The sequence below is a fragment of the Triticum dicoccoides genome, chromosome 7A (assembly GCF_002162155.2).
Source record: "Triticum dicoccoides isolate Atlit2015 ecotype Zavitan chromosome 7A, WEW_v2.0, whole genome shotgun sequence".
Lineage (NCBI taxonomy): Eukaryota > Viridiplantae > Streptophyta > Magnoliopsida > Poales > Poaceae > Triticum > Triticum dicoccoides.
Window position 1 is genome coordinate 71,776,918 of NC_041392.1, and position 10,275 is coordinate 71,787,192.

The following is a 10,275-nucleotide window of genomic DNA, read 5'->3' on the forward strand; positions in this document are numbered from 1 at the left end:
CGCGAGCAGCGCCCCGGGTCCTTTCTGCGACCGGTCCGCTGCTCGCCCGCGTCGGGACGGGCTGTCCGGCTTCCGACTGGCCAACCGCCACCGTCGTCTTCTTCTTGGGCGCCATGATGATGAAGAAGCGCCGAACTAACTGCTAAAGCCGATTCTCACAACTGCGCCCCCCTACCTGCCGCGCCAAAGATGTCGGTGGGAACGACACCTATGGGATCACAAGAATCCCTACTACGATTAGCGGGGCACGGGGTCGTGGGAAGAGCGGATCTAACAGGTAGCACACAGTTCATTTATCTAGGTTCGGGCTGCGAGGATGCGTAAAACCCTACTCCTGCTTTGGTGGATTGTATATTTGTGTTCTTGAGCTAGCTATGGGGCGTGAGGAGCTGCAAAAAGCCGAATCCTTCTCCTGGTCGCCTCGGGCCTCCTTTTATAGAAAAAGGGGTTGCCACAGTGGCACACAGGAGGTGGAAAGGGTATAGTGATGTGAGGTTATCCCTCGCATTACATGACAAGGCGCATTTAATGCGTCTTGCTTAGGTGTCCTTGCTTTATCGGGGACGGGGGAGAGATATGTCTCGTCCGTCGCCGCTCCTTCTTGTGTCGACACGCGCCCTGGCCAGCGATGCCTGAGATGCCACGTAGGTAGGCAGGCAGCTGAGGTGGCGCAGTGGTGGGTCTTCACGAAGATCTGCATGCCGCCACGCAGGTGCCTGCCCAGCTAGTTGGGTCGGCAGCTGCATGCATGCGGTTGTGGAGGTTTAGTCGGCATGGGCCTGATGGTGGCCCTGCGGGTGTCCTCGGTAAGGGCCTTGCCGGAGCCCCGGCAAGGGTATTGCCGAGGCGCCTGTTGTCATCCCCGGCAAGGCACTTGCCGGGGGCCTTGTGGTCTTCCTTGGCTGGGATCCCGCCAAGGGTTGTCGTCTCCTTAGTGCATATCTGATCTTGAATGTCTTCACAAAGATCTGCATGCCGCCACGGGGATGTCTCCCAAATCCTTGCCCTTTGGGGGCAGTGGACTCAAGGGTGACTTGCTCCGTAGGCGCGGGACGAGTCGCCACGGCAAGGGTCTTGTCAGGGCTGCTAGAACTGTCTCCCGGCAAGGATCTTGCCGGGGGAGTCCGCTTCGTCCCCTTTGCTCTTCGTTGTCTTGGCCTTGGCGTCGTTCTAGTTCTCTTGAGCTTCGGTCTTACCCTGGCTCACCTCCCTTGCCTTGCTTGGTGTGGAGGTGCACGTGGCTCAGACTGCCCGTGCACAGTTATAGGGGTACAAAAAGTGTACCCATCTTTTTGTACACCGACAGTATGTACCAGTAGCTATGTGTTTGATCTCTCTCTCTCTCGTGTTCTTGAGGTGATACGATCTTGATGTATCGCGAGCTTTGCTATTATAGTTGGATCTTATGATGTTTTCTCCCCCCTCTACTCTCTTGTAATGGATTGAGTTTCCCCTTTGAAGTTATCTTATCGGATTGAGTCTTTAAAGATTTGAGAACACTTGATGTATGTCTTGCCGTGCGTATCTATGGTGACAATGGGATATCACGTGATTCACTTGATGTATGTTTTGGTGATCAACTTGCGGGTTCCGCCCATGAACCTATGCATAGGGGTTGGCACACGTTTTCGTCGTGATTCTCCGGTAGAAACTTTGGGGCACTCTTTGAGGTTCTATGTGTTGGTTGAATAGATGAATCTGAGATTGTGTGATGCATATCGTATAATCATACCCACGGATACTTGAGGTGACATTAGGGTTTTGGTTGATTTGTGTCTTAAGGTGTTATTCTAGTACGAACTCTAGGGCTGTTTGTGACACTTATAGGAATAGCCCAACGGATTGATTGGAAAGAATAACTTTGAGATGGTTTCGTACCCTACCATAATCTCTTCGTTTGTTCTCTGCTATTAGTGACTTTGGAGTGACTCTTTGTTGCATGTTGAGGGATAGTTATATGATCCAATTATGTTATTATTGTTGAGGGAACTTGCACTAGTGAAAGTATGAACCCTAGGCCTTGTTTACTATCATTGCAATACCATTTACGCTCACTTTTATTATTAGGTACCTTGTTGTTTTTATAATTTCAGATTACAAATACTCATATCTACCATCCATATACCACTTGTATCACCATCTCTTCGCCGAACTAGTGCACCTATACAATTTACCATTGTATTGGGTGTGTTGGGGACACAAGAGACTCTTTGTTATTTGGTTCCAGGGTTGCTTGAGAGAGACCATCCTCATCCTACGCCTCCTACGGATTGATAAACCTTAGGTCGTCCACTGGAGGGAAATTTGCTACTGTCCTACAAACCTCTGCACTTGGAGGCCCAACAACGTCTACAAGAAGAAGGTTGTGTAGTAGACATCATACGGCACCTCCGCGATCTGCACATGTTCAGCTCGGTGATGTCCCATGAACTCTAGATCCAGCTGAGTGTCGAGGGAGAGTTTTGTTAGCACGACGGCATGATGACGGTGATGATGAAGCTACCAGAATAGGGCTTCGCCTAAGCACCACTACGATATGACTGAGGTGGATTATGGTGGAGGGGGGCACCGCACACGGCTAAGACAATTGTCAACTTGTGTGTCTATGGGGTGCCCCCCTTCCCCGTATATAAAGGAGTGGAGGAGGGGGAGGGTCGGCCCTCTATGGCGTGCCCTGGAGGAGTCCTACTCCCACCGGGAGTAGGATTCCCCCCTTCCCTAGTTGGACTAGGAGAGGAAGGAAGAGGGAGGAAGGAGGAAGGAAAGGGGGGCCGGCCCCCCACCCAATTCGGATTGGGCTTGGGGAGCGCGCCCCCACCTAGGCTTCCGTCTCCTCTATCCCACTATGGCCCAATAAGGCCCATATACTTCCCGGGGGGTTCCTGTAACCTCCCGGTACTCCGGTAAATGCCCGAACTCACCCGAAACCATTCCGATGTCCAAACATAGTCATCCAATATATCGATCTTTACGTCTCGGCCATTTAGAGACTCCTCGTCGTGCCTGTGATCACATCCGGGACTCCGAACAAGCTTCAGTACATCAAAACACATAAACTCATAATACCGATCGTCATCGAACGTTAAGCGTGCAGACCCTACGGATTCGAGAACTATGTAGACATGACCGAGACTCATCTCCGGTCAATAACCAATGGCGGAACCTGGATGCTCATATTGGTTCCTACATATTCTACGAAGATCTTTATCAGTCAAACCGCATAGCAACATACGTTGTTCCCTTTGTCATTGGTATGTTACTTGCCCGAGATTCAATCATCGGTATCTCAATACCTAGTTCAATCTCGTTATTGACAAGTCTCTTTCCTCGTTGTGTAATGCTACATCCCATAACTAACTCATTAGTTACATTGCTTGCAAGGCTTATAGTGATGTGCATTACCGAGAGGGCCTAGAGATACCTCTCCGGTACACAGAGTGACAAATCCTAATCTCGATCTATGCCAACTCAAAAAACACCATCGGAGACACCTGTAGAGCATATTTATAGTCACCCAATTATGTTGTGACGTTTGATAGCAAACTAGGTGTTCCTCCGGTATTCGGGAGTTGCATAATCTCATAGTCATAGGAACATCTATAAGTTATCAAGAAAGCAATAGCAGTAAACTAAATGATCATCATGCTAAGCTAACGGATGGGTCAAGTCAATCACATCATTCTCTAATGATGTGATCCCGTTCATCAAACGACAACTCTTTGTCCATGACTAGGAAACTTAACCATCTTTGATTAACGAGCTAGTCAAGTAGAGGCATACTAGTGACACTCTGTTTGTCTATGTATTCACACATGTATTAAGTTTCCGGTTAATACAATTCTAGCATGAATAATAAACATTTATCATGATATAAGGAAATATAAATAACAACATTATTAGTGCCTCTAGGGCATATTTCCTTCACTGGGCCCTCTCGATAATAGACATCATAAGCTTGCAAGAAAACGACTAAGTAGTTAGTCACGAGGTGATGTATTACAGAATGAGTAAAGAGACTTGCTGGTAATGAGATTGAACTAGGTATGAAGATACCGATGATCGAATCTCGGGCAAGTAACATACCAATGGTCAAAGGGAATTATGTATGTTGTCATAACGGTTCGACCGATAAAGATCTTCATAGAATATGTAGGAGCCAATATGGGCATCCATGTTCCGCTATTGGTTATTGACCGAAGAGGTGCCTTGGCCATGTCTACATAGTTCTCAAACCCGTAGGGTCCGCACGCTTAACGTTCGATGACGATATAGTATTATATGAGTTATGTGATTTGGTGATCGAATGTTGTTCGGAGTCTCGGATGAGATCACGGACATGACGAGGAGTCTCGAAGTGGTCGATAGGCAAAGATTGATATATAGGACGATGGTTTTCGGACACCGGAAGTGTTTCGGGGGTACCGAGTAGTTATTGGGTCACCGGAAGGGGTTCCGAACACCACCAACCCCCCCCCCCCGGCAAAAGATATGGGCCTTATGGGCCAAGAGGGGAAACGCACCAGCCACAAAGGGCTGGTGCACCATTCATATGGGCCGGCCTAAGGGGGAGAAGGAAAGGGGAGAAGGGAAAGGTAAGTGTGGATTAGGATTCACACTTCCTTCCCTCTCCCCCCTGTTTCCTTCCCCCTCGACAAACATGGCAGGGGGCGCGGCCAAGGGCAGGAGCCAAAGTAGGATTCGGACCAACTTGGGGCGCCCCTTGGCCTCTCCCATCTCCCTCCCACCTATATATATGAGGAGGGGTGCGCCTAGCACACCCCAGACAATTGTTTAGCCGTGTGCGGCGCCCCCCTCCACCGTTTACACCCCCGGACATATTTCTGTAGTTCTTAGGTGAAGCCTTGCGAGCATCACTTGACCATCACCGTCACCATGCCGTCGTGCCGATGGAAATCATGTACTACCTCGACGTCTTGCTGGATAAAGAAGGCGAGGGACATCACCGAGCTGAACGTGTGAAGAATGCGGAGGTGTTGTGCATTCGGTACTTGATAGGTTGAAGCGCGAAGAAGTTTGACTACATCAACCGCATTGAGAAATGCTTCTGCTTACGGTCTACGAGGGTACATAGACACACTCTCTCCCTCGTTGCTATGCATCCCCATGGATAGATAATTGTGTGCACATAGAAAAAAAATTGTTTTCCATACAACGATTCCTAACATGGAAAGGTGGTGGGGCCACCCAAGGAGGCAGCCATTTTCATTCATGGCCTTGGGGGGGGGCCATGGGGCTTCCCACCATTTGGTGCTCCACTTGCCTCCCCATTTTGCCCTTATGTACTTCCTCCGTCTGGTGAAGAGTGTACATCTAGAGATTTTAGAACAAATTATGGAGTAAAGTAAAAAATACATTGGAAAAGTGCAAGCCATCATCTCTCTCCTCTTTAATTAATCAACCGCCAATGAGCTAAGTGCATGTAGAAATTAAGAAGACCATGTGTAGATTTTTGTATTGGTCTTGATTACCGTGTGATGAGAGAGAAGTATTTTTTTCTACTTTAAAGTGCATTGGGAAGATAGAAGTACACTCTTTTGTGGACAAATTTTGAAGCAAAATGTACACTCTTTACCGGACGGAGGAAGTACATAAAGCATGGGAACTTTGGGTGTTTCATCTGGCACACTACCCTTGGTTTTCCTATAAATAGAGGTGGAGAGGAGCTCTCCACACTCACTCTTTCTCAAATACAAGTGCCATTGCAATGATCTGGCTTCTCTCTCCCTCCCTGCGAAATAGTTTCTTAGAGCCGAAAGGCTATCTGAGTTCCGGTGGGAACTAGTTCTGGATGGTGATGCCCTGCCGGATAGATGACACGGTATGTGTGCAACTCTGTAGAGAGGTCATAGTTTCGATCTTTGTGCCTGAAGGGCTGTTTTGAGAGTGCCTCCCGAAGGGCTGTCCAAGTGACGGTCTGAGTTCTGTGAGTCCTCCTGAAGGGTTGTCCGAGTGACCTTCTGAGTTTGAGGGTCCTCCCGAAGGGTTGTCCGCGACACCGTCTGAGGGACTGTCTGACCGCCTCCCGGAGGGCTGTCCGTGGGCCAGATGAGGGAGTACATCCTCGCAGTTGAGAGGTTGTAAATCCTAACTGCGAGGATCTGCACCGCCGATCGTCATCGACTCTACTTCCGCTGCACTACGAGTTGGTAACGAAAAGATCAAACCTTGTATACAGTCGTCATAGTGGTCCTGGGCTGGTGCGCAGGTCGGAATTTTTTTGTTTTCTGCCTCATTACCCTACAATCATGTCAGTGACAAGTAGACCAACTCCTGCCTGCATGTACTACTATTACTCCACACATCGACCGCTATCTAACATGCATCTAGTGTATTAATTTAACAAGAACGGAGTAACGCCTTAAGCAAGATGACATGAGGTAGAGGGATAGATCCAATCAATATGAACAAACTCCACCTTTTTATCCTTAATGGAAACAATACAAATATGTGGCATGTCCCCTTCTGTCACTGGGAATAAGCATCGCAAGATTGAACCCATTACAAAGCACCTCTCCATGGCAAGAAAAATCAATCTAGTTGGTCAAACCAAATGAATAGATCAGAGATAAATACAAAGCTATCTTAATCATGCATAAAAGAGTCCATAAAAGACTCAAATAATATTCATAGATAATCTGATCATAAATCCGCAATTCATCGGATTTCATGAAACGCACTGTAAAAGAAGATTACATCAAATCAACTATCACCCAAATCATCCCAAAGGTCTTACTTGGCACAAACACTAACTAAAATACTAAAACATAATCATAATAGAATTATAATTGCATATTTATTGAAAAACATAACCAAAACAAAAAATAAAAAAATAAAATTGGGTTGCCTCCCAACAAGCGTTATTGTTTTACGCCCCTAGCTAGTCATATTGCATAGATCTAGGTATTGTCATTTTTGGTATTCAATCCATAAGTGGCCTCATAATAGATTCATATGGAAACTTAATTTTCTTTCTTGGAAAGTGTCCCATGCCCTTCCTTAACGGAAATTGAAATCTAATGTTTGATTCTTTCATATCAATAATTGCACCAATCGTTCTAAGGAAAGTTCTACCAAGAATGATAGGGCATGTAGGATTGCAATCTATATCAAGTACAATAAAATCTACTGGCACATAATTCCTATTTGCAATAATAAGAACATCATTAATTATTCCCATAGGTTTCTTAATAGTGAAATCCACTAAGTGCAAATTTAAAGAACAATCATCAAGTTTGTGGAAACCTAGCACATCACATAAAGTTTTTGGAATAGTGGAAACGCTAGCACCCAAATCACACAAAGCATTGCACTCATAATCTTTAATCTTAATAGTAGGTTCTCATTCATCATAAAGCTTTTTAGGGATTGAAACTTTCAACTCAAGCTTTTCTTCAAAAGATTTCATCATGGCATTAACGATATGTTTAGTAAAAGCTTTATTTTGATTATAAGCATGAGGTGAATTAAGCATAGATTGTAACAAGGAAATACAATCAATCAAAAAACAATTATCATAATTAAAATTCTTGAAATCCAAAAGAATGGGCTCATCACTAGTTATAGTTTTGACCTCGCTAAACCCACTTTTATCTATTTTTTTCATTGAGATTTTCACCCTCCAAATTATTGGGACGCCTTCTGATGAAAAGACACTTAGATCGAAAGGATCCAACCTGAAGACACACAGACGTAGACAAACGAAGAGCGGATCCGAGTAGATCCACCAAAGACAACCACGATATGACAGCTCCCGGGCTTGCCCAAAGTTGAGGTACACATGACGGGGCAGCTGAAATTTTCTGCTCGACGCTTTTATCACTGATCCCAATTCCTATTTGGCGCTTGGGCGTCACTTATATGGAATCCTATTTGGTGTTTTATGTGCCAAATACAGGTAATCCCGCAAACAGGTGCCCATGTCACCATAAATGGGCTGGCCCATGTAAGATGTCGTTGTACGAGCACTGTACACCCGCAAAAAAAGTGGTATGAGCACTGTTTTCGGTTTTGGGAAGCTTCCAGAAGCTTCTAGGCCGAATATTTAGGAAAGTTTCGGCCTAGGCTTTTTGTTTGTTTCTTTCTTTTCCTTCACCTTTTAAATTTAATTTTCATGAACTTTTATTTTAAACTTTATGAAGTTATTGAAATCACAAACAATTTTCAAATTTATGAGTTTATTTTAAAAAGAACATTTTTGAATTCAGGAACATTTTTGAATTCACGATATTTTTTCTAATTCGTGAACTTCCTTGGAATGTTTTCAAATTTATAAACTCCTTTTGACGTCGTGAACTTTTTTCGAATTGGTGAATTTTTCAAATTCCTGGACTTTTTAAATTTGTGCACTTTTTTTAGAATTCACGAACATGTTCTGAATTTTCTCAAATAAATAAATTTTTGAACTTTTTCCAGTTATGTGAACTTTTTCCTAAATAAAAAAAAGGGTCAACACTTGTCCAGGTCAACTGAACCCGTCAAGAACGACCAGGTCAACCACGTGAAATGAGCGAACAAAAACCTGTGTGCGACGAGTCGGCGTGCGCTTGCTTGATGGGCCGGCCGAAGCATGCGGGGGGTGTGAGCGCCAGCCCGCTAACCGAGGCCGAACGCGCCGAATAGGAGCTCTCGCCATTTATAGGCTTATCTGTTACATGGCGCACACCGTCCCAGTACAGCCGTTGGAAAGAGCCGGCCAATGTAGGTTGCGAAGGTTTTGCACGATCTAGTTAGGTGAAGCTTCTTCCCGTAAAAAAATGTTAGGTGAATCTTCCAAACGGTTTTGTGAAATTTCTAGATTTTCGAACTAGGGTTTTCCCTATGTATTTTTTGCATTCATTTTCCTTTCCACTTTTCTTTTTTATGATCTTTTTTCTAATTAATAATTTTTTATTCATGGTTTTTTTCAAATTCACAAATTGTTTACAATTTTGTGAAATGTTTTTCAAATACATGAATATTTTTAGAATTTATGAACCTATTTCAAATTCACTACTCTTTTAAATTAGGATTTTTTTTCAAAATCACAAACTTTTTTTCTATCCCTACAAAGCTTCATGTTAACTTTTGTTTTGATAATTCATGATTTTTTTTTAAATTCGCAAAAACATAATCATTTTGTGAACTTTTTTAATCTGTGAACATGTTTTGAAATCCATGTAATTTTTCTGAAATCCATGAACTTTCTTTAAATTTATGAACCTTTTTACATAAACTTCTAGAAAAATATGATTTCATTCAAATTCGTGAAACTTTACAAATTTGTGAACTTTTTTAAAAATTGTGAAAAAATTCAAATGCCAATTTTTTAGATTTTCATTCTTTCGTTTATTTTTTGAAAAATCCACCTCCAAATGATCAATGAGTAGAAGGAGCGAGCTTGGGGAGACGACCCTGAGCATGCTTGTTGATCGCGTTTGGTGGGCAGCTCATCTTAGTGAGGCTGTGAGGGCCAGGTCGCTAGCCAGCGCATAAGGCGCTGACTAGGAGCTCTTATCATCGATTAAGTTTTTTTTTTTACCCTGACAAGTGTCAAACGTCAGGTACAAGTACATGGCAACTCCGAACGTTTTCTACAGCAAGTTTAGTTACGTGAGGATGACACCTTTAGATGGCAAGTATGCCAACTTTCGTGTTTCAATTTATTTTGTTAGAAACTTGCCATGTGTCACTGGAATTTGTCATCATTGCATGACTGAAATTGCCATTGAAAAACGTCAGGGCCGAACTGCCACGCACCTTACTGTGGCACTTATCATTTAGGTTTTTTAGGGGTCAACATCGATTACTTCAATCTTCGTGAGCGATGATGTAGATTACCTCAATCTTTGTGCGCATCGCTCACAATGTTCCCCCATTGGGCCAGCCCTTGCAACCCTTCTGCTATTTCAGTTTTAAAAGTTTCTAGATGATTCCAATTTTTTTTGCTTTTTGCATTTATGTGTTCGGTTTTTCTACCGGTTTTGTTCTTTTTCTCCCTGCCGCTTATTTCTGCTTTTTTTATTTTCCATTTTCTTTTTTCTTTTTCTTTTTTCATTTCAAAATTAATGAACAGTTTTTGAATGCATGAAATTTTTTTAAATTTGTAAACATTATCAAACTCATCATTTTTTAAATTGCAAAAGTTTTTAAATTGTGAATTTTTTTAAAAAAACCATGAACAATTTTCAAAACATGATTTCTTTGCAAATTCATGAGAAATTTTGAAATTCATGATTTTTTTTCTAGTATGTGAACTTTTCAAAATGTGTGAATATG